This window comes from Kryptolebias marmoratus, linkage group LG16 (assembly GCF_001649575.2).
Source record: "Kryptolebias marmoratus isolate JLee-2015 linkage group LG16, ASM164957v2, whole genome shotgun sequence".
Lineage (NCBI taxonomy): Eukaryota > Metazoa > Chordata > Actinopteri > Cyprinodontiformes > Rivulidae > Kryptolebias > Kryptolebias marmoratus.
Genome location: NC_051445.1, coordinates 8,794,852 through 8,819,601, shown reverse-complemented (window position 1 = coordinate 8,819,601; position 24,750 = coordinate 8,794,852). Strand labels below are relative to the sequence as shown.

Genomic DNA, 24,750 nt, shown 5'->3' with positions numbered 1-24,750 from the left:
GAGAGTAATGACTTGTGTCACATTCTTCTGTGTTTTCTTTAAAAAGTCTTACATTTCTGTGTGGGCTGTCAACAAACGTACTGTGTACAACATCTCTTTGGTGTTTGCGAGTGTTTACAGTAGGCTGGCAGACAAAATCGTGGGCGTTTATATCACTTTACCCAGGAAATATATGTTCACTGTGCTGAATTATAATAATAAATTCAGTGAATCCATATGGTCATACCTTTCTGACTGCCTCAGACCATATAGTTTGTGATCTGTTGTTTTACCCTTCAGGCCCTTGTGATGGGATCATTTATGACTTATTCGCCTCACTGATAGTCAGAGTGACATCCCTCTTTATGGGTCCATATATGAAGCAGTGAAAGGAGACTTCACTTTGGTACATTCAGAGCTGTCTTGCCTAGCAGCCCTATTCTTTCAAGACATTTATTGCAGCTTGACAGGCTTTATGATACAGTATCAGGGTTGTTAAATCTGTTTCCACAGCTGCCAGACTGTGATTGTTTCTATAACTTTTGACTCTGTAAGAGAGAGAGACCCAGGTTTCTGAAATACTGATTCATTTGGTGGTTTAATTTCACAGGACTGGAATATGTTGTGTATATATGAGACCTGCTGGTCAATCATAGCAACTCACATAGCAACAAGACCTGCGTAGGACAACTGAAATAGAGGAGATGAATCAGTAGCACTGCTGTAAGTGTTGATTTTCTTCATCTGGCTATGACACCACCAGGGGTTTTGGAGTTGTTCCCTACATCCCAGTCTGGATAGCACTGCCAAGAGAACCACTGCAGACAGAAAAATTCTAATTAGGAGTTGGAATGATTTAAAAGAAAACATTGTTTACAACATAGAACCGGGGTCGTTTTTTTGTCTGAGAGTGCTGTCTTCACATCTAAAGCTGGCTATAAACTAGAGAGGCCATAAACAACAGGAGGGGAGCCACTTGCAGTGATGAACTTGGTTGATCTGGATTTAAACCGTGTGCACAGATGTTGCAGCTGAAAGGTGTTGACCGGGCTACATGCTGTACATATGATGGGTAACCTTCAAAGATTGATGAGCTTTTTGCTCAGCTTAGTTGAGCTCAGAGTGGGATGACACGCAAGCAGGCAAAACTTATGTGGACAGCAAAGTGGCAGACAGTGAAACACAAACTTAGGTGGGCAGGTTCAATGTGTTCACAACCTGTTCGGCCACCATCGTGTTGTCCTGAGGCATCCCTCTCTGCAGCTTCCAGACAGGGTCAACATATCAGCGAGCACACCATGAAAAAGAGGAATAAGCGTGAGGTTTCCGCATGTAAGCATGCTGTAGGGCTTTGTTTGTTTACATTAGGCCCAAATCCAACATCACTCATTCCAGCACAACACATCAAAGAGACAGGAATCGATGCTGCTGCTCCTTGACCATATATGGTTCTTCCTGAATCATCCAAGCTCTGGTTTAGCCATTAGAGAAACTAGGACGACGCAGGGTTCTGATGACCATATTTGGCTGGGTGCTCTGTCCCCTGCAGCCATCTTGTTTGCCTCCATTGCATCCTGCCAGGGCACTGCTGTTCAGTTTCTCCCCTCAATCCCATTTCCTTTATTTTTCTCTCCACCTTCTTTTTTCCACCAGCACAAGACTTTTCATCCCCATATCTCTTCTCGTCCTTATCACTCCTTTCAATCCCCCCCACCCCCACCCCCTTTTCATCCTGTTTTGTCTTGTCTCCCCAAACCGTCTTCTTCCGCTCATCCACCTTCCCTCTGCTTTACCCCCTCTTTATTGCTTCCTTTGTGCTTTCCCCTCTCATTACTTCCCGTGTTCCCTCTTTCTGTCTTATCCTTTCCTAACAGGAAGCTTTTGCATCCCTGTTTACTCCCCTGTCTGTGCACAGGGAGATGGGTCTGCTGGCCTCTGGCCTATTCTGGAGTTTTCCGTGCTCCTAATCAGCCCCGCCGCATGATGCACACACGTTATAAAATTCATTAATGCACACAGATTCTCACGCATATGCAGAAATACTTTTGTTTTCCATCAATCTTGAAGGCTACATCTGTACTCCCACACCTACACATTTGGTTGTGCTTTCCCACTTTCACACATGCTCGGTTTGTGGGGGCACATTACACACACACACACACACACACACCCACCTTTCAGCCTCCTGGCAGCAGGTTTGATCGCCTGGAAAATGAATACTAAATGCAGGGCAAAATGGCTGGCAGGGATCACCTTGGCTGTGTGCAGCTCTCCTTCTGCTCTATGCTGCCACAAAAACGGACCACCTCCATATCTGCCTCACCATGTAGATATCCCTGGCCTCCACAGCTCGGTAAGGAAACACAAAGTAATCCTGTATGTAGCTTTTGTTGGTAATTTTGTCTGCGGAGAGAGAAGAAAAGGGTAACCCCATGACCTGACTGCACCATTCCCTCTGAGCCTTCAGCTTTACCTTTTATTGCCTCAGACTAGAAGGAAATACAATGTTATGCAATGCAGAGACTGCTTGAGCAAGGCTTTACACCCTCACCTACGTATGTACACATTCAACTCAGTTTTACAGTAAAGGCTATATGTACTGAAACAAACATGTCCTGTCATTTTGAAGCAGAACCCTTTTAATTTCCCCCATTGCTGGGAATCAAAGAAGGAGTAGTAGCTAGGAACTGGGCTAGCCAGGAGGGTTTCACAAGGCAAAGGAAAGCCCTTGGGTATGCAGAAACACACACACACAGGTTCATACACTGGTATAAAAGTTTTTCAGTGATTTTCAAAAGCATGTAGCATGCTCCTTTAAAAGGAAAATAATTGCTTTTACATTGTTTTATCTTTATTTATAAGTAATCTCATTAAGCCAATAAGACACATTCCAGAAGAGACATATTTCAAATATACATACACAGATATAATAATTAATGCATGGACCAGATATTATCAAGATAAAGCAGATTAAAATAATAAAAACAGAAACAGGTTTCTATTGATGATTTTGTTTTGTTTTTTCCCCAGTTATTTATTTTAGTGTTTACTAAAATGAATGCTTTATGTTTATAAATACAGTATTTTTTTACTCTATATCTAAATGCTTTTTTATTTCCTGATTTGTAAAACATTTAATCCTGAAATCCTGCTCATATATATATATATATATATATATATATATATATATATATATATTGTACGTGATTGAATTAAAAAATGCAGGCTGAAGGGCACTTGCCTATTATTTGTTTGAGGTATGCGAACCACATGCATTTATATGTTAAAGTAAAGATTGAACCAAAGCCTAGTTTCAGAATTTGAGGAGAAATGTCTGTGGAGACCGGTTTTTCATGTGAATTATGGCATTTTGAACTTTGCAAACCTTTTCAATGACTTTTCAATGACTTCTAACTAAACATTATTATTTGTATTTCTTTGAACTGTTTTAAATATATAGATATGCAGTTGAAACTAAGAAGACATATGTTTTCTTTTTAATCTTAAATTATAACTTGTTTTTGTTATAAGTTCAGGTCTTTAGTTGAGTTTCTTGTGTTTTGTTGTGATTTCTGGGAGTTCTGGTTGTTCTGTTCTTATGGTCATATTATTGTCCTCTATAGTTCTTGTTTTCAGCTTCTCTCAAAGCACCTGTATTTCGTTCAATCAGCACATCTTGTCACTCCGTAATCACCCCTCCCAGAATACATACTCCCTGATTTTCCTCAGTGATTTGTCAGATTATCTGTTAACCTTGCATCTTGCTGGTTTTTGTTGCCGTTGCTTTCCCTCTAAAAGTACTGCTAAGTTCCTAAAACCTGCCTCCATCGTGGACCTACAATAACTCACCATTCACCGAATGTGACAACATGTTTCTGTCTTCAGCACACAAAGCTCTTTCTGTTGAAAACAGTAGTGGTTTATTTGAACTTTCAGGTCAAAGGCAGCGTTAAGCCACAAACATAGCAGCTTTCTTCACAGGTAGTTTTAAAACACTTTGCCAAACAGCTGAACTGTGACATTTAATTTGTTAGGAACTGATCCAATTGTTTTATTACATTAATGCAATTTTAAGGTTGAAGTTTAGAAGGTGGGAATAATGAGGTCTTAAGCTTTATGACATGGATATGAACATTCATGTGTGTTTACTGAAAAACGAGACTCCCACCAGTATTTCTCTTTTATGGCTTGTTTGGTGTGTGTGTGTGTGTGTGTGTTTGTATATGCGACAGAAGAGTAGCAGGACTGCTTGGACATGTGTGTGTTTATATGCGATTATGACTCGTCTTTATGTACATAAGTTATGCTCATAACACGGTGGCAGTGTTTTTGTGTCAGTATGTTTGTGTTTGTGAGTGAGTTGTGTTATCAATGCACACCAGATGACAGAAGCTTCTTTAGCGAAGACGTAAGTTTGGTTTAGCATGGCGATGTGGTTTGCATGCCAGTTTCTCTTTGCCCACTCTGTCCCTGCTCGTTTTGTGTCAATGAGTGTGTATTTAGCGTATTTTATTGGATGTCAGCTGGCGGCTGCTACTGTTTGCAGCGTTAGGTAATCACAAAACACAATCATTCTGATCTATTCCTGAACCTCTGCCATTATATATAGCATTCTTCTTATCCGCCCACGACCACTCTCCATTTATCTGCCTCATACACAAAATCACACACATGCACACTCTACTTTCCATCTCTCCTCTGCTCTGACACTCCTGTCCTGCATCGCCTACTCCCACACTCACTAAATCTCTGTGTATTATGTATTACACTTCATTTTTGTTTGTCTCTGCCCTTCTTTGGTTCTCTCACCTGCTGCTCTGAAGCCCCGCACACCCCGTCAGTAACATTTCCCTCCTATCCAACCTTTCTCCTCCCCCCATCAGCCTCCAACATCCCTCTTTGCCTTCCATCACATGTGAGCATGCTGTCGGAGGGGGAGTATTGATTGCACGCTTGGCTGAGAAGCACAGTAATGGACGACTTGGAGTGTGTGTGTGTGTGAGTGGTTGGGATTTTGGTGGATAGGGGTGAGTGGGGTGGTTTTAGCGGTGTTACGCTAATAACTCACCTGTCCAAGAGAATGGCCACCAGGCAGGCAGGAGGAGTCAGAGGTGCTGCAGCATGCCGTGCAACATGACACGCTGCATTTGAAAGCAACCAAGCCAAATATTGCCCACCTCTTAAATTCACCTGCATTATTCTCTCTACCGATAACCCATTTTTAACTCGACACGCTTGGCATAAAACAGATGAGTAAACTCAGAACCTGCAGTGACTAGTCCCCCCTGCGGTGTTTTGTTGTTTTGCATTTATCTGAGACGGGGAGAAAATCAAAAAATGCTGTTTTTAAAAACACTAAAAGAATTTTGCCAAATTTTGTTCTATGCTCCAAAAAACAAACAAACAAACAAACCAAGAAACAAAAAAATAATACTACTGTTGCACAAAGAGCGGTACAAGCACAGATTAAGACATACTGTGCAGTTAAAATGCTAATATGGGCAATTCAATTAAAACTACCTCTTTTCCTTTGCCCATAACGTTGTTTTGTTGTGTTATGTGTCCACTCTTTCATGGATTATTTTGGAAACACAGTGGATTTATTTTCTCTCAGGCGGTATTTGGACATATTCATAATGATTGCTGAGCTTAATGCAGCTGCTTTTTTGACAGTGGCACAGCATTTGTTAAGTGACGCTCATCTAGAGCGAGCCTGTGACATTTGTGCTCAGGCAGTATACCATTAAAAGTACAGTACTGTGCGTATAATATAATAAACTTGAGTATGGTGCATCTGCTGCATGCCAACAACCTGCTGTATTCATATTAAATCTCTTCATATCAGCACAATGCATACATGATTAGGACCAAAACCAGACGTGCATGTTATCCTCCTTCGCATGCTGTGTAGCTAATTTGTATTAATGCTAAATCACATTATGTGATTGTGTGACTGCATTTTATAACACAGATTATATCATTTTCAAGCTCAAACCTCCTCCTCGTTCTGAATTAATGACATTCAAATTGCATTAAAACGTGGGAAAATACAGCTATTAGGCATGACTACAGTGGTAGTACTCTACAAATAGTGATTCAGATAAATAAGCAAATGAATAAACACATATTTCTCATGAATAATTAAGTTCAACCTGACCTAGATCAAGTAACATGAATGAGTGATTCTAATGTGAGTTGCCAGTTGTAAGCTGTGTAAATAATGAATATGGATATTCATGATTCTGTAGTAAGTTGGGGAACTTCTGAGGCTAATGTACCATGGGCTAACTAAATGTATTATGGATTTATTCACCAGTGGCTGGTACAAATTTACTGAACAATGGGGCAAACAAATGCTAATTCTGCATTAAACATGGAGCTGCTGCATAAATATTCAAATTGGCGTTGCTTTTAGCATATGCTATGATTTATTAGCATGGAGCAGGCAGAGGGATAACCAGCAGTTTAGCATCACAAAGCTGAGGAGAATCTGGTGCAGGACTGTTTGACCGATGAATGGCAAAATGAATCACTCAATTAACTTTGTGAAGGTTACACTCTGGCCATAGATACGCAGGCACAAACAAGCTGAAAGTGACCTGCATTCTGTGCATAAATACGCATTATGACTCTTTATTTTCCTGCAATAATTACTGGCTTTTCGGCAGCGATGCAGCCTTTCTGCTCAGTTGAATTGGGTTGTCCATGTAGTTGAACTGCCAATTTGTCCTGCTGGTGAATCAAAGCTATAATGCAAAAAAAATTATGCAGAATTTGTCTGAAAGAAAGTTTTTGATCATTCTAGCAATTGTTATTCTTCAAATCTCCTAACTGAAGTGTTTTGTGGTTAAGATAAAATCCACTTTTTAAAAAAAGTTCTTGCAACCTTTACTCTTAAGGCTTTTATGCAAAAGGGCATCATAAAAAATGATCTTGTCCTTACTACTTTGTTAAATGAGGTGCCTTCTGTTTCAAAAGAACACCATCGTGACATATTACATTGCGGCATTATTAATTTGATAATAACTAAGGCAAAATGCAGAACCGGGTTGTTGAAAAAAAAATAAAGCATACCTCATAAATCAGTAGCTTTTGAGAACCACCTTCGGCAACAATAACATGAATTTATCATCTTCCAAATCGCCTAATTAGTCTCTCAGGTCATTGTAGAAGAAATTGTTTTCACTCTTCTTTACAACATTACTTCAGTTCATTGAGGTTTGCCGGCATTCTTTTATACACAGCTATCAGAACTGAGTGGGCAATTTCGACACATTGATTAATCATAAAAAAACATGAAGCAGTGTATTCAGGATTGTGCCAAGAATAGAAATTATCTTGGTGTTATCTGAACTGGGAAAATAGTAGTTAGCAGATAAAGCTTTTTATATGTACTTTTTGTGAATTTAAATAGCCTACTCTACACCTCATCTTTTGAATGTGAGTCAGTTGGTTAAAAATGAAGCAAAAATAACCCCTGAAAACAAAAGTAAACTAGTGTAATAGCAATACCTGGACATTAATTAAGTATTATTGTGGCAATGCGATAATATTGTTATATTGATTAATTCCAGTCTTGATGATTGTGTGGTGTAAATCTTATAGGCTAACCTTTTTTTATATATTACATGTTCCAATTCAAATATCTATTTTTAAGAAAAGGTATGTGGTACAGCTGAGCATGGTGGTCAACACTGTTACCTCACAGCAAAAGGTATTCTGTTTAAATCTTTATGTGGAGTTTGTGTCTTTACTCAGTGCCTGCCTGGATTTTCTCCAGTTTTCTCCCACAGTTCACAAACATGCATGTTAGGTTGATTGGTCATTTTTAATTTAGGACTGAGAGGGCATGTTTGTCTTGTGTGTCTCTGTGTTGGCATGGTGATGGACTGATGAGGTTACTCTGCCTCTCACCAGATGACAGCTGGAATCGGCTCCAACCAGGGACAGACGAACACATTTAACAGTGCTGGACACACACTCCGCCAATTAACTATCTAGCTTTATGTGGAATAAATTAGAACATTAAAGTGGCATTTGACAATGCATGAGAGGGGTGTTGGTATTTGAAAGGTTGGCTTGTGTCATATGAGAATATAATTCTTGAATGACAGATTTGTTGCTTTTTTGATAGGCTTTGTAGGCATTTTATGACTAAAAAATGACTACTTATAGATTTAGTATTCTTAAACTTTACTTTTTTTACTGTCTGCAGTCCATGATTTCAGCCCATACCTAAACAGGATAATATGATGATGAGTATGAAAAAATAAATTATTGTAAGTAATACATTGTAGGACAAAATGTTTCATTTACAGCTAGTATTTATGCTTTAGATCAGCGGTGTCCAATCCAGGACCAGGATTGCAGCAGTGGGTGGCTCCTATGGTTAATAAATTAGAAATGAAACCAAGTTGTGCTTAGAAATAGGCTAAGTTAGATTTTAGGCATTGTGTGTGTGGATCTTCATCAGATCCATCTACCAGTTTTCTATACTTGGTTCTTCCTTTTTGAGGGTCACAGGAAGCTCCAGAAGTCAATAGTCGAGAGGTGGGATACTTCCCACCCTGAACAAGTCATCAGTCCATCACAGGACCACAAAAAGACAAACAAGACAGCTTCATGCACACCTAAGGCTGACTTTGAGTTTCCGATTAACCTAACATCCATGTTTTTGAACTGTGGGAAGAAACAGGATCACCTAGAGAAAACCCATGAATGAACAGAAAGAAGATGAGTTTTAAACCTCCAACCTTCTCGATGAAAAGCAACAGCTCTAACCACCGCTCTGTCATACCGTCCTCCGTCAGTCTGTTCACTTTATCTCTTAGTAACTGAACACCAAAATGCTGACAGCTATATGCTGTGCTGCAACTTTAAAATGTAAATCTACAAACCAGATGTCCCTTTTATTACAATATATACTCTGTCCTGTTTGAAAAAAAAAGTTATTTCCTCACACTGCATACATTGGGATATTAAACTAAATCTAATGGGATTTCTTTGAAGCATTGTAGCAATTAAGCTCTTCACTTGTGCTTTTCATGCAACATCCTTATAGGTTTGTTTGCTCAGCCTGAAAAGTACAGAGCAGGGCATCTTGCTCTGGGCATCGGAAAACAATCTGAGAGTGCTCTTGTCGGAAATGGATTTAGCACAGATGGATACACAAATAAAAGCAGTTTATGCAAAAGTGATGCGCTGCAAGTTCTTCAAGAGCCCACTCACTCCACTTTTTTAAGCATTTTGCTGAATCTTACTTTCCCCCATTTCCCCTGCATTTAGTCCCTGTCGGGCCTTTTAAATTAATGTCTCATCTTGAGTCGAGTTGATCAATTTTAGACTCAATCATGGGTGTCAGAATGATATTTAAAGAGTTATGTCACATATACAGGCTAAGTGTTAAATAATCATTTTAGTGGGAAATAAAATTTTAATGAATATCAACGTTTAGCCTCTAGTTAGACCACAAGACTAAACATGTAATTATATAACTAATGTGATCTGATGAATATGTATTACAGCTAGTTGAACAGCTCATTACAGCTCATATCAATAAGGGTCGCACAAACTGTCTTCAGGCAATTTGCATAACATAAATACCAACAAATGAAACTTTTAATTGGAGTACAATTACAAAACAGTTTGGAACTAGTGTGTATAAATCCTTTGAAATAATATATTAAAATATAGGTTTTATGGTTAACAATGCTGACATTATTTTATTTATAGCCTGAGCGACTTGTACTGTAAATAAAAACAGAGTAAAGCTTATAAAGTTTTTACTCTAGATAAAAAGAACTGAGCAAAAGCAAAAACTGTCTAGATACTGCCTTGCGAATTTGAGCTTTTTCAGTATTTACTGATTTACTAAATTTATCGTTTAATATTTTGTTAATTGTAGGTTTTACGTGTGGTTTAGAAAATTTTAGCTTTGCTTCATTTAGCTTGTATCTATAGTTTTGCTACATTTAGCCTTGTGCAGTTGTTTTTCTAATTGTAGCTTTAAGCTATGATTGTGCAAATTTTAGCTTCTGTTCTGCAAAGATTTCAGTTCATTCTTCAACAAATTTCATCAGAGTCATTCAGCACTCAGTATTCATGCTGCATTTTCACAGAAAATGCAATTTCTCTATTTTTTTTCTCATCCAGCATTTTCCCCATACATTAGCCCAAAATCAGCCAAAGAGTATTAAAACTGTTTTCCTGTCATTTTCCAGTCGTTGCGCCAGTCGTTGCGCTGGCACAGCACAAACAGAGAAGCGACATCGACCAAGGTCACGAGCTTGACTCTTTGCCATGTTATTTTCGACATGAGACAAAATGGAAAAAGATGCCCTCGGGGCTTTATTGTGTTAATCTGTCACTTCTGTGACCTTTTTCTATTTGATATTTTTGTTCTTTTGTAATGAAATGGCCACTTAAAATGAGTTTGTTTGCTAACCTAATACAACCACCAGGCACTTTTTATACATAGAGCAAGAAAAATATTTAATTTATTGTATTATTTCTAGTGTTTACTCTCTTGTTTGTATGTATCGTATTATAAATAAGGTGACAGTCACTTGCTTTCACATTACTAACATGAAAGCCAAATTCACTATTTATATGCAGACCTCAGATTGTCGCTGAGTCAACACACAGATCTGTGGCTTCTAGAGTTGCACAGCATTATTCACGGCTTATATTCACCATCTGGCACTAAAAACCAGATCTCAGCTATTTTAGCAGCAGAATCAAAAGTTAAATTGTATTTTTCATGTCTTTATCCAGAGGCACAACCCTCAAACACAACCAGAAAACAATGTGAGGCTAAGGCAACACAGGGTGAGATAATCACTACATTTGTTTTGATCGTATTGGATTATTTATTTCATGCGGTGTCAGGCATCTGCTCATAAATGTATTAAAGGAACAGATAATCAAGTGAACAGGAGAAGATTTTGATCCAGCAGGGATGTTTAACAATTTTTTTAGAGTATCACACATAAAGTTCTAGCTTTTCTTGAAGTGATGCACATCACCCACCGCCTTTTCAAAAGTTAATTCACTGTAGACAGAAGTTGAGTTTTTCTACGGCCGACGCCGATACCAATCTTGTAATCAAATAATTACTTTCTGACAGTTTCATTAAAATTCGCCCATTGGTTCATCATATACTTTGCTATAGCTACAGACAAACAAACACGCGCAGAAAAGGGCCAAAATATTAACAATAAAAGCGTCTTTGCATGATTCCTGTAATAATCAATGTCTGTCAAATTTAATGTTACAGCAAGACGTTTAGTATAAACACACAGCGCCGCTACATTGTCCTACCAAATCTCTGAATCTCTGCAGTCACGATAAAAAAAACACACTTCTTTTCAAAGATGATTCAAGTCCTGTTCATTTATTACAAATCCTGCCCCCCCCCTATTCTTTTTGCCTCCACGTTATAAAAAAGAAATCTCTCTGCTTTCTTTGTGAAATCTCTTCAATCATCGAGCCAGCAGAAATAAGCTGAAGGCATGATGTAAGATATTGGTTTTTGCACATGATTTCCAGTTAACCTTGGCATTCTGCATTAATTCTTTATATTTTAACTATACGAGAAAGTGCAATCTTTCTTTTTTCTGAATTAGATCACTGGCTCGCCCTATATCGTTTCTTCTTTGCGTAGTTATTTTGCATAAATTCAAGTGAATCTTTTGCAAATGCTGAACCAAGTCAGAGAAGTGCAGTCAGAGAGAATGGTTTTCAGCCCCGGGGGCAGCTGAAAACCAACCAGATTTGAGCATGATGCTTTCTGCAGAGCAAATTAGTAAAAGACGAAAACACAAACCAGAGTTTAACTGGATTCATAAATGTTGCTTCTTTTCCCCCCTAAAGAGCTTAGCTTCCCATTTTGTTTCACATTGTTTAATCTTTGATTCTCGTTTCAGTTTTTGTCCTCCTTTTTCTGTAAAGTGGCTTGACCTGATCTCATATTTTCAGCTTTGTTGTGGAAGACAAAACTCACACGGGAATCTGAGCGGACATGTCCTAGTCATGCAGCGCACACACCCGAGTCAGCCGCAGTGTGCAACACTTGATCCTGGTCACGCAGTGAAAGCACATTCTTTTTGTTTCTGCCTCTCACTACTGAAGCAAAGTCTCGCACACACACACACGCACGCACACACTGCAGCAGCAGCAACAGCGACAAAGCCCCACTTCACACGACCAGCAGCCTCTGATTTCCTGATCTCTCATTCACCTGCTCCATCGCCAGCTCCTCTCTCCTCCTCTCCTCCTCTCCTCCCTGCTCCCACTTCCTCCTCCTCCTCCTCCTCCTCTTCCTCTCATCGTCAACTCTGTTGCCACGGCAGCCAAACCTGACAATGAGAGACAGAGGGAAAGACAGAGACACAGAGAGCAAATGCCATCTGAGTCATTTAATCCCCACCCGGCGTATATGTGTTTGTGTTGATGCATGCACGAGGCCAAATATGTTGGGAGTGTTTGTGTGAATTTCTATTTTTCCGTTTTGTGTGTGTGTGTGAGTGTGATGCGTGGGCGTCCAAGTGGGAGAGCTGTGTGGAGTCGGTTCATCGGTTCATCAAATAGCTGTAGCAGCGCAAAGGCAAACGCACTACCTTTGTCAGTCTCCCTGCATGCTGCTTCCGCTTTCTACTTCATGGTCACTGGTAATGTGTTATCTTTGTTATCTAAAATTCTCTCAACAACTTTACAAGTGTGTGTGTTTGGGCTCCAAATGATCAGAAAGCTTTATTATTTATTGTGTTTGTTTGTCTTTGTCTTTACCAGAACCACTAGATGGATTTTAAAGAACTTCTTAGAAGGTAATCCTTGGATGGACATCTACAACTGAATAACTTTTGAAATCTCCCCAAATTCAAGATGGTCACCACAACTGACCAACCTTAACCAACACAAGATGGCTAACTCAGTCAGTTTCACAGATATTGAGCTAACTTTGGTGTGGTAGTAGCTAAGAGTCCTTGGCACATTCGCTGGGTGCCATCAGATCTTGTGAGATCTCACAATATCCACGAGATCGTGCATAACTTCATTTACAAGGTTGACGAAAATAGCTATAACTCTGTCCCTTCTCAGCATAAAATGCATTTAGCTGAAATCTCTGGCATGAAGAGAGAGATGCATTCCTTGAAGGAATGCTAGCCCTTTAACACGATAAAGTTATTTTTTTTATCTAGATGTTAATGTGATGTTTCCATCAAATCATGCCAGATTTACTTTAAAACTCTGTGACACACAGATATCTCAGAGAGCTTCACAGGAAAACAGCTTCGGTGCAAAGCTCTCCTAAGAAGACAAAACTTCCTTCCAAAGACAGGAGAAAAATCCTTTCAAGAAAAAAAAAAAGATCCAAAGATAAACAAAAGAGAGAAAATAAACCTTAGAAAAGACAACTGAATGAGACAGGCCTCCTCCTCGGTTGGCCGGCTCTACACTAGTTTGTTGAGAAGGAAAAAAATGGTTACAAAGCGGAGCAAAAAAGCTGTAAAGGTTAATAAAAATCAAATCGTAAGCTATGCATATTTCAAAAGTGTACCTAAGGTATTCTTAAATGAGCAGACACATCCATTTAATCTTGCATCTAAGCTTCTGCGATCATATAAACAGGGATTTCCTTACCACGTGAGGCCTGAATTCAGACAATATTTCAAAAATGCATTAAAGATTTTAAACATTTAGTTCAATCGATGCAGATTGCTTGGCTTGGTTTTGATCATACCCGACTATCTGATCCAGATTCAAAAACTGGTGTCACTGAAATATTAAACACACGTTCATGCAGTTTCTGTAGAACTGTAGTTTTCCAAAGTAAACAGTGATCTCAGTGAAGAAATCGTAATCATCACTTCAACCTGGAACAATACTGTCTTAATGCTGCAACACCAAAACACAGATTTTATACAGGATGTGAAAAGTGATTTATTTATGTGGTGCGCTTAACATTTGTTCATCTCATTTTTTTAATCACACGTCTGTTTTTAGCAGAAGTACCACTATTTTACTTCGCACCATTAGTTTTATCATGTGTAATTTGCCAAATATACAGGGTACAGTTTCTAAAACATTCATCTGGAGGACAATGTGCTCTGTGAAAAGATGAACCAATAACCGGAAAGAAAGTAGTCTGGAGTGTTCTTAACATCATCATCATCATCTGATTTTGTCACAGTGGTGTTAAACATTATTTGATTTAAATGGTGCAGAAATGCTGAAGTTTCAAAGTTTCAACATTAAACGATTCAACTAATCGAAAACATTCTGAAAAGTTTCTGTGTCGAGTTTGTTGTCAAAATGCTATGGAGGGTTAAGATGTAGAGAACGAGAGATTCTGTGTTATTTATTTATTTGTTTATTTATTTTTTATTCTTGATTCATATTTTGTTATCCAGCAGACTCACACTTGGGGGGCTTTATCTTCTTTGAAAAAATTGCTGCCTAAATCAGAATAATAGTACTGATCTGCACATTACAATTACAAATCACAGGTTTTAAACTCGCTACATTTCTGCTAATCAAGACTGATGATGCATTTCTTGTTACGCTTGATTTTTCTGGCTGAATGTCAGTTTTCAAAAATACTGTTTGACTTTAGGCTTTGTGGTGAAGAACCTTATCGATCTTGGTGAGTTGACTAATTTTGATTTTTCTTTAGTTTCACAGTAAAAGGAAAAAACAAAAACACAATGTGAGTATCTAGACACGTAAAACGTCTGTTTATCCTTGGAAATGTACCATGTTCTGGAAGAAGATGGAGCGTGTTCTTGTGTTTCTGTGAAGAAAAACTTCTGATCACTGTCACAATGCTCACAGTGCAGTGCTGAATACAGACAATGAATGAATATTTCACGCTCAGTTACTCAAGTTTTATCAAAGCGTTTTACACGCTCACATCATTTGTAGGTTCACAAATGATGTGAGCACAAAAGTGGAACTTCTATCTCAAATCTGGTTGATGCAGAAGATGGTGTGTGAAGCAGAACAAATTGAATCTTTATTTGCTTATTAAAAATTCAACTATTTTATACAAAACACGAGAAACTGTATTTTCTGTGAGAATGTAGTGTGAATGCTGAGTGCTGAATGACTTTGCTGAAAGTTGTTTAAGAATCTGAAAAATGAGTCGGTAAAGTAACAACAAGCTGAGCAGAACTAAAATGAGCAAAACAGTATCTAAAAGCTGAAGTTACCAAACCAGAGCTAAAAGCTAAAATTAGCAAGACCAGAGCTAAAAACTAAAATTAGCAAAATTGGTGCTAAAAAAAGTAAAAGGACCAAATAGTGGCTAAAAATTTAAATGAGCCATGGTGTGGTGAAAAGGGGGTGAACCCAGAGCGCAGACTCATGGCAAGAACTAAAAGAAAACTTATTTATTCAAAATAAAAGAACAAAACAAAGGGCTGACGTGGCAGCAAAACTAAACATAACAGAATCCAGAACTGAAACACGAGAGACAAGACGAGCAGAGCAACCACATGTGTAGAGCACATTGGAGTGACGACAAACCAGCAGTTAGTGGAGGAGATGACCGGGTTTTAAAACAGAGGGTAATTAGGTGAAGTGGGCACAGGTGAGTGATAACTAACAAGGATCAGGTGGAGATGGGCGTGGCAGGAAAACAAGAGACTGACTGAGGAGAAGTGAATGATGACAGGAAACAAAGACACGAGGAACAAGAACTGGACTAAGACAAGGCTAATAAAGGTAACTGAATAAAATAAACAATAAACTCAAACTGAAACATGAAAACAATAAACTAAATACAAAAACACATGGAAAACCCAGATCCTGACAAAATGAGCAAAACCACATTAAATAGTAGTAAAATGAGCTAAAAACTAAATGTACCAAAATGTAGTATATATAGGTAAAGCAGATTTCAAAGAACATTTTAAAGAAATTGGATAGACCTCAGTGTATTTCTATGGGGAATTTTATTTTAAATAAATTTGAATATTTTGAAAAGTAAAAAAGTTACAAAAACCATAAGTCAGAGCACACAATTCCCAGCTGAGCTGAACATTTTGATATAAGAATGGTTAAAACAGCACAAAGTCTGCAGGAGTAGTTTGCGGCCAAAAATTGTACTGAAAAAATATAAATATGGGGACATTAATGTGACTCAGCATTCACTCAATTTTAGATCCAAACCTTGAAGATGAATGTAGGAAAAACAACATTTGACGGAGTTTCCACTGTAACGTTCACCTCACAGTTAATGCTGATTTAAACTGACAACGCTCCATTCTTACTCAGACATTGTTCTTTTTTCAGTGCCATGTGTAATAATGTCACATCTATATTTTCAAGGCTCTCTGTTTTTTGTTTTTTTTTGAGAATGCAAATTTCAGATTTCCAAACAAGCCAGAGGGTGAGTGAGTTCAAGGAGAGCCTTCTAATTGTGATCAGGCTGCTGTGCTGACGTAATCCTCAGCTGCAACAAGTTGGAGCTGCATCGACAGCTCCTGACGCTGAGCAGCACATCTTTTTTAAACAGTTCCCGAGGAAATGAAACACAAACACACACACACAAACATCCACCGACCCGCACTGATTTGAACAGCGGGTGGTACATATGCATGCAGCAAGGCCGACTCGCTGTGGGCACGTTCAAACAAATCCCACGCAGCCGTGCACCAGGATGTGGACTTGGAGAAAACATAAAGAGCGTGCACGCTCACACGCGCACAATGTTCTCTGACCCTTCTTTGAGAGTTTATGTGTACATGTGGAGCTCGTGGGGGCTCTGTGTGTACGTTTGTGCGTGACATACTCAGATGTGACAGTGTCACAGGAGCACGGTGGTTCCCCGAGCAGGCGGTGTCACCGACTGAGGGCCTCTTTGTCAAGGAGAACACTGGGCAGAATTTATCCATGTTCAATGAACGCAAAGGGGGGAGGATGGAGGAGGAGGGGGGGGGGAGTGCACTGTCGAGATTGAAAAAAAGCGCTGAGAGGTAAGATACTGAAAGGAAAAGGAAAGGTCAATAAAGAGACGTATGGTGTTCCTCCAGAAGAGCCAGAAAACATGGAGGCTGAGGGAGAGGGGCTACAGTGGAGAGGGCGAGGAGGAGAGATTAAATGTGTCCGAGGTGAAGACATCAAGAAGACATTTTGTTCAGCTGTCTCTAATTCATTAGTTAGTTTATAAAATCTGGGTTAATAGAAATAAAAAACAATGGTACAAAGCCAAGGCAATATCTTCTTATCATTTGTTGTGTCTGCTCATCAGCCTGTTTGCAATCATAAAACCATGAAAAAGGAACATTTGAGTTGCTGGAGAATACAAATATTCAGGTTTTTTACATTTATTTTTGGCCTAATTATGTTTATCAAAATGTCACTATATGAGATTTCTGCTGCAGAAATGGTTTGTGTTGTCTCTCTTTTTTAACAAATTCATTTGAATCAAAATGTGAATTAATGGAATCTAAAAGAGAACCAGAACAGAACAAACGTGTAGAACTAGAACAGTCACAGTTTTTTTTGTGAGATTAAATCCCTCATTGTTCACTAATACTACTAAAGCAGATTTATTATCTTTTGTCTTTTATTAATTATTTACACAGTGTCAGTAGTTTATTTTTTAATATATCACACGTTCTGTTATCAATACTAATATATTTAATCATCCGTAATCGTTATTAAGATAAATAAGTCTCTTTTTGTTCAGTTAGTTCACAGGTTATAGTTAAAAACTAAATATAGTCTTTGAAATTCAGATAATTAGCTTTTATTTGAGATGTTTGAAATCCAAATTTAGGAATGGGTTTAGAAATAACAGCTCTTTAAAAGTCTTAAATGCAGTTTTACTCAAAAGCATAATAGCTGTCTCATTATGAGATTGTGAGGTGAAGAAGTGACCTGTGCTGAGCCCAGTATGGTTTATGACTAGCACCGCCCCTGGGACAGGTAAAGGTGACAAATATTATTAAAAGAATCCCTAAATTAACCATATTTCCATCTTAACAATTGAAGACAATTTTAATAGAGGAAATCCAGGTTTTAGTGATTTTCTCTCATATTTCAGGCAGATTGTTTGCAAAGATTATCTTCATATTTAGTTACATTTTTGCAACCTGATTTCCTACAGAAGGTTTTTACTAAATAAAGAGCTGCATTTAGTTCATTCAGTTTAGATTTACATCTAAATAGGAGCCCACAATTTAAGCATAAATTCACTTAAAATATACTTAATTAAAAATCTAAAACAAAATAATTTATGGCTGCTTCCATCAGCATCAAAGAGCTCAACTCTGTTCTGTCGATCTGATGTTTATCAAAGCTCAAGACTGCAGATATTAAGTTACATTTTTGACCTTACATTTTCAACTACTGTAATAAAACTATCATCTGACTGAGTCTACTCACTGAGCTTCCTTTCAGTCAGTTTTTCCTCTTTGATTGCATCTTGGTTCTTTGAACTACAGATTTATTTTCCTTTATTTATTTATTTAACCTTTATTTATAAAGGTAGTTTCGCTGAGACACGAGAACTCATTTTTTATGAGAAATCTGTTTCAGACAGACAGACAAGCATTTTGAATGGTGTGTTTTCAGAAGATCCAAGGACTCAGATGTTCCTGTGACACAAAAGCTCAGGATTTCAGTCCATGATCGGACGTAGAATCTGCAGTATTTCTTTTTTCAGAGCAAAGATCTGACCCGTTTAATAGGAAACCTCTAAAGCATTTTATATAATAACATTAATGCAGAAGGAACAAAATCATGTGCCTTATGTATTGTTCTTGTGATCCAACATTTACAACCTGCAGTAAGAATTCCGGTTTAACTGTTCAAAATACATTATTTAACTGTCAGAAATGATAAGCTGGTTTGCAGAAATACTGGAAGTGACACTAATGTGTCAGTCAGCTTATTTAGGTCATCTTACAGGTGAACATGTAATTTATTCTCTCTTTACTGCTTTACTTAGAAATGTAATGTGTCTACAAAAATCCTAAACTGCTTTATTTTCACAAAATTAATGTTAAAGGATTCGTTTATTGTATAAAATTTAATAAGTTTACTTTATGATTATTGTTTTGTGACTTTTTAATTTAAGGCATAACAGAAATCTATAAAGTTTTGGGCATTGTCTGTAAATAACAAAATCATAAAGTTCGAATGCAGTTAGAACGCCTGAATGCATCTGAATTTTGTGCTGCTTCTCTTTAAATCTTTACTCTTTAAACCAGAGCTACCAGTCAGAAAAGTAAGTCTCATTTTTCTTTCTGTCATTTCTAAGATAAAAGTAAGCACTGATTGTTTTTTCTGAGAATTAGCATCAAGTTTGACAAGTATCCTCTAAGCAAAAGTTGAGGTGGTGGTTCATAGCTGTTATTCTGTAGAGGAAGAACCCTTTCATATTTCCTGGATCTAAATAACTTTCTTTTAATAAAGTCTTCCTTTGATAGAAGATGAAATCACTGAGCGCCCTTCTCTTTTGTCAGAGCAAAATTACTTTTTAAAAAGAACCTCCCCAACCTAAAGCTAATGGTCTTAGTCATCTTATTTTAGAAATATAGAAAGATATGTTGTAGAAACTCTTGAGCTGGAGGGGGGAAAATGTTGTCTGAAATAACTTTAGGCTCTTCTGGAATAAATTGGGTTTGATGTGAAATGTGTTGTTTTAAATAACTTGAACTACATTATGTTTTATGTTGTGGCATTTAAAACAAGTGAAGCTCTAAGTAGAAACAAATATTCTATAGAATAACTTTACCAAAATGTGTTTATTGCTGGAGGTCTTCATTGATTTGCATGCATTATTTAAAGCTACTCACTTTTATGTTTTAGTTACTTTTTAGGAGAGTTTCTCTGTCTATTTTTCCATGTGGTCAAAAAATATATAACCCTTTCCACAACATTCTACTGTAGACTTTTTTAAAGCAAATTTAAGGTACCAGCTTAGCCTACATCACATGAATAAGTCATATTTTATCAAAGAATTAGACTTTACCTTGAAGTTTGCCAAGCCTCGAATCAAAATTCCAAAAGGCCTTGAACACAGTGCATAGCTAAAGAATAAAAAAAGGAAGGAAGAGGGAGGTAGAACATTTGCAAAAATTAAAAATACTGAGAGAACAAAAGGGATAAGTGTAAACGGGGCAGCCTAAGAGGAGGATGACGTTAACAGGAGAGTCGGAGAGAGATGGCGCGATTAGGAAGGAGAATAGAAGAGAGGCAGGGATGCAAATGGCTGCAAAGTAAAATAAAAATGCTGAGTCAAAGTGACCAAGAAAATGTGCGGCTCCTTTGATATTAGAAACAGACATAAAGCACTAAAACGTTTAATCCTCCAAAAAGCCAAATGGGGTGAGCCAAGGGTCTTTGGTATTTTTCCACTTGCACTAACACTGCATGAACCCAGACATACTTACACACACCAAGCCAACCTCCGAGCTCATCCATATTGTCTTGGGGTTAACAAATGCTTTGAAATGGCCCAATCGTGCTCGTTCAGCTGCCTGCAACAGGCCCGCTCTGCTCAGCGGCGACTGTTAATTGTGAGAATGAACAAAAAAACACTTGTGTCCCCTCATGGCTGGCAGTGAAGTCTCCTTAAATCTACAGCCACTGCAGCCGTTCCATGGCAAATTCAATTATAAGAATGATTCATCCTTCTATTATGATAACTGTCAGACTTCTTGTGTCATAGAATAAGGCAGAAGGAGGAAAAACAAATGATTTTCCCCTTCCTCCCCCATGTTTCTATCTGAGTTGTTTTTTTTCTGTTTTTCCTTCTTTTTCTGCTCATCTGCTTTAGTCGGTTTATCCTCTCTTCATCTGCCCAGGGGTGCAAGGCGAGATAGCCTTCGCTCATTTCCTGACCACCACCTCTTCCCCCTCAAAACTGTCTGCCCCTTTGCCTGCCTGCCTATAAGCCAGCCACCCACCCTTCTCCTGCACGCTACCTCTAGGTAATTAAGATCTCTGATTTTATGGTTTTCTTTTCCATAATAGACTTAGCAGACACTAAGCAAGCTGCCAAGTCTCTCTCTCTCTCTTTCTCTCTCACACACACACACACACACACACACACGCACACACACACACACGCACACACACACAAGCAAAACAGTAAACAGATGAATGCACATACCAAACAGCTGATTCTACACTGAACTCAAAGTCCCTTCTCCTCCTCTCCACTCTCTCTCTGCCTTTTCTGTCAGTTTCTTTTCCGCACAAGTCAGGATCTTTATGTGTTTTAACTCTTTTTTTGTATCTCAGTGATGCCAGCATGTAGGGTGACTTGAAGCAAGGTGCAGAATAAAAGCTAGACGCAGTGTTTTTGGCACAGCTCAGACTTGTCTGGCTCAGCTCGGGCCTCTCGCTGCTCCTCCAGCTCCCCGCAGACCGACACCCGACAGCTACAGGGACTCAGTCATGTACTACTGCAGCAACAGCGCTCGTACAGCAGCCAGAGACACGGCCCTCACAAATTGAACACGGCAATGGTATCTCACCGTTTGCGCTCTATTTCTCTCTGACTGTATCTCGCTCCCTGAATTCCCCCGCCTCATTCTGACATTTTTCAGCTGCTTCTTTTTTTTTCCCATTCACCTGCAGTGATAGAAGAAGTGCTCTGGATTGTCCAAATCTGGATGGCCAGAACTATCAATAATGCTATTCACAAATGAATAAACAAATAACTCTCCTGAAACACTGCTAGTTTTAAAATGAGTTCTCTTCTTTTTTGCTTTGTTATAGCTTTGTTAAAGTTAATTATACATTTTTCTATAATAATAATAAACTTGTCACATTGTTTTAAGCTAAATGAAGAACCTCTCTCACTGTGAGCTTGTCTCTCTGTCCCCCCCAACTGCGATCCATCTACCTCAGATTGATTAGGAAAAGGCTCCCATGTGTCTAAACAACATGAAATTGCTAATAAAGACAGGAACATGGGGTGCCCTTATAATGGTGATAATCACTGTAATGATGTTAACAGTGGTGGAACTGCTGCCATCTGAATCTTTCATTCCTGTACAGTCCACTCAGTCGCAGCAGAATAATCTCACATTTCACGCTGTTTTGGTCCTTGTTTCACTGAAACATCTCTGATCTGTAAAGCCAGGGACTCTGATTTTTTTGAAGCTGCAGATTCTTTCAGGTTGAGGGTTACAAACCTCTACAAATCAGGAAGCAGCTTTTTGTTAAAGTACCATCCAAGTGAATTCTAGGACACAAGACCAGATGATTGCTGAGACATTTAGCTTTTTCCACCTCTTTCCTACAGTGCATTCTGCTGCTATTTTGAGGTAAGCCTATATTCAGCCTTCCACATGATGTAAAAGCAAAAGGAACTCATTTAATTCAATTTCTGCTGCTCCCTGATGGAATGAGTGTTGTTTCAAAACTTTAGTCATCGAGTGTCACAGAAAACTATGATGAGTCGAATCGACTTCAGACTGCAGTGATTTGTTCAGCTTTTGGGAAATAACTTCTTACTGTTAAGTACCAATGAATGGTTTGACTGCAGAGAATTTCTTTAACAAATTTAGTTGTACGTACTGTTGACTGGATTTCATTTCATCAATGCAACATGAAGTTTAACTAACATTTATTATAATGCTTCAGACAGGGGAACAAATCTTAAACCACTAGCTGCCCCAATGTTGCATTTTGATTGAAACTATTTGTCAGAAACCGTGGAGACAGAGGTGAACCCAGACTCATAATTAAAGGGAACAAAAAAAAAAACTAATTTATTAAACTAAAGAAAACAAAATGAAAACAAACAGCTGACGTGGCAGCAAAACAAAAAGACAAACGGAACATGAACACGGAGCAACAGAACCAGGAACAGACAGCAAGACAACAGGCAAAACAATGACAATGGACCAGCGGAGAATAGACAGAAATGACCGGGTTTTAAATGCTGAGGATAATCAGGTAAGTGGAGACAGGTGACATGATTTGCAGGCTTTGACAGGTGTGAGTGGGCGTGGCAGGAATGCAGAGAGAGAAATAGACTGAGGAGGAATGAGGAAGTGAAAAACACGAAAACAGAAACTAAAACACAAACCAATAAACTAAAACAGAAATAAAACAAAACACAGGAAAAAACCCAAATCACCACACTATTAAGTGAAATCTACTACAAGTGAAATAATGTAGTTGATTAAAATGTGTATTTCCCCTTGAGTTGTAATGAAAGTACTGCATAAAGTGACCTCAAATTAAAACCACTGAAGTGAAGTGAAAAAGCTTTAAATTTAAACCTCAGCACAGTCCCTGAGTAAATGTACTTTTTCACTGCTGCTTTTCTGTCACTCTATCTCTTTCTGGCTCTGCGTCTCTTTCTGCAGACACTTTCCAATCTCTTCTCTCTATATTCAATTTTGTTCTTTTATTCCCCCATCGAAGCAAGCCCATTCTCTCTGCTTCTTTTTCTTTTTTACTTTTTCTGCTTACTTCTTTCAAAGCTTTCCATCTCTTCCCTCCTTCCTCTTTCCTCCTCTCCTGGGAGTAAAGATACTCTAATCCTCTCTGTCTAATGCTGTCAATAGCTCTCAATAACAATGAAATAGCACCGTTTTCTATCCCAGCACTGATGAAGCCATAGCCTTAGTTAGGATCTTATTCGTCATCATGGCAATCTACCTCCTGGTAATAGCCAATCAGATGGCTCCAGCGAAATGCACTGCTCCCATGATAGGTTCCCCGTTGTTTTGATTGACCGCACCTGAGGGCCCGCCACTTCAGCCGGGCTCGATCAATAACCCATCACACACACACAAGGTAAGCTCAAATAAACACCCAGGTAGACGAAACACAGCAACACACACACACGCTCTTTTGGGGGAAGAGCAGATTGAGACAGAGAGACCACTGGTATGGGAAGCAAACAGAATAGTGTAGAAATAGCCGGCAAAGTGTGTGACAGCAGAGAGCCACAGTGATCTTATGGTGCAGTCTGAATAATCAGCTGTTGCATAACCGTTGTACACACAAATAAAACAACAGCATGAAACTTTGTACTTGTGGGTGCAGAGATTTTATTTATTTATTTATTTATTTACTGGCAGCTTTGCAGTAACATGCTGCGTTAAGCAAGAATGATGCATTGAAGACAGTAAAAGGGAAAATGACTCCCACTCTGTGCCTGTTATCCTATGTTGTGTCACACATACAGATGGCCTCCCATAAGCCCTGCCTCTGTTCCCTCTGAGCTACGGAAACCATAATGAGAGCAGCGCAGCCATCTGCACAGTATGGTGTATGCCATTAGTATTACAAACATGTTGATGCACACGTTTGGCCGCCAGTTGAACAAGAGACACGTTCAGTCAGAAAGGACGGTCAGCAACTGTATGGAGAGAGAGGAAAGAAAATGGAAGGTTATTACGAAGGAGTCAAACACGTTTTTGTTTTTTTTGTTTTTTTTTAAAAAAAGAAGTGGTTTAAACATCAAAGCTAAGCAAAAGTTGGAAAGGTGACTGAGGAGAAAACATAAAATGAAGATATCAAAGTGAAATATTAAGAATGGAAAGTGGAGGGTTGCTGGTTCAACAGAGCATCCAAGAGTCCATCATCTTTGTCTTTGATGTGCACATAAGAGTAGACACATGCACCACTCGTGTCCTCCACACCCCATACGCCTTTGTCAGGGCCTCCGACTGCTGTTTACAGCTGCACGGGTCAATTGAAGGTCCTGAACTCAGCGTTTCAACTGTCTGTCAAACCTGTCTGAAGCTCAAATCAGTGAACTAGACGTCTAACCCCCCACCCCCCACCCCCCAC

At 38.7% G+C, this 24,750-nt stretch overlaps 1 protein-coding gene across 2 annotated transcripts in view; it reads left to right on the top strand.

Moving 5' to 3' along the window:
* grik5 (glutamate receptor, ionotropic, kainate 5) overlaps positions 1 to 24,750 on the top strand; it is a 93,703-nt gene that overhangs the window by 30,792 nt on the left and 38,161 nt on the right. The window lies entirely within an intron of this gene.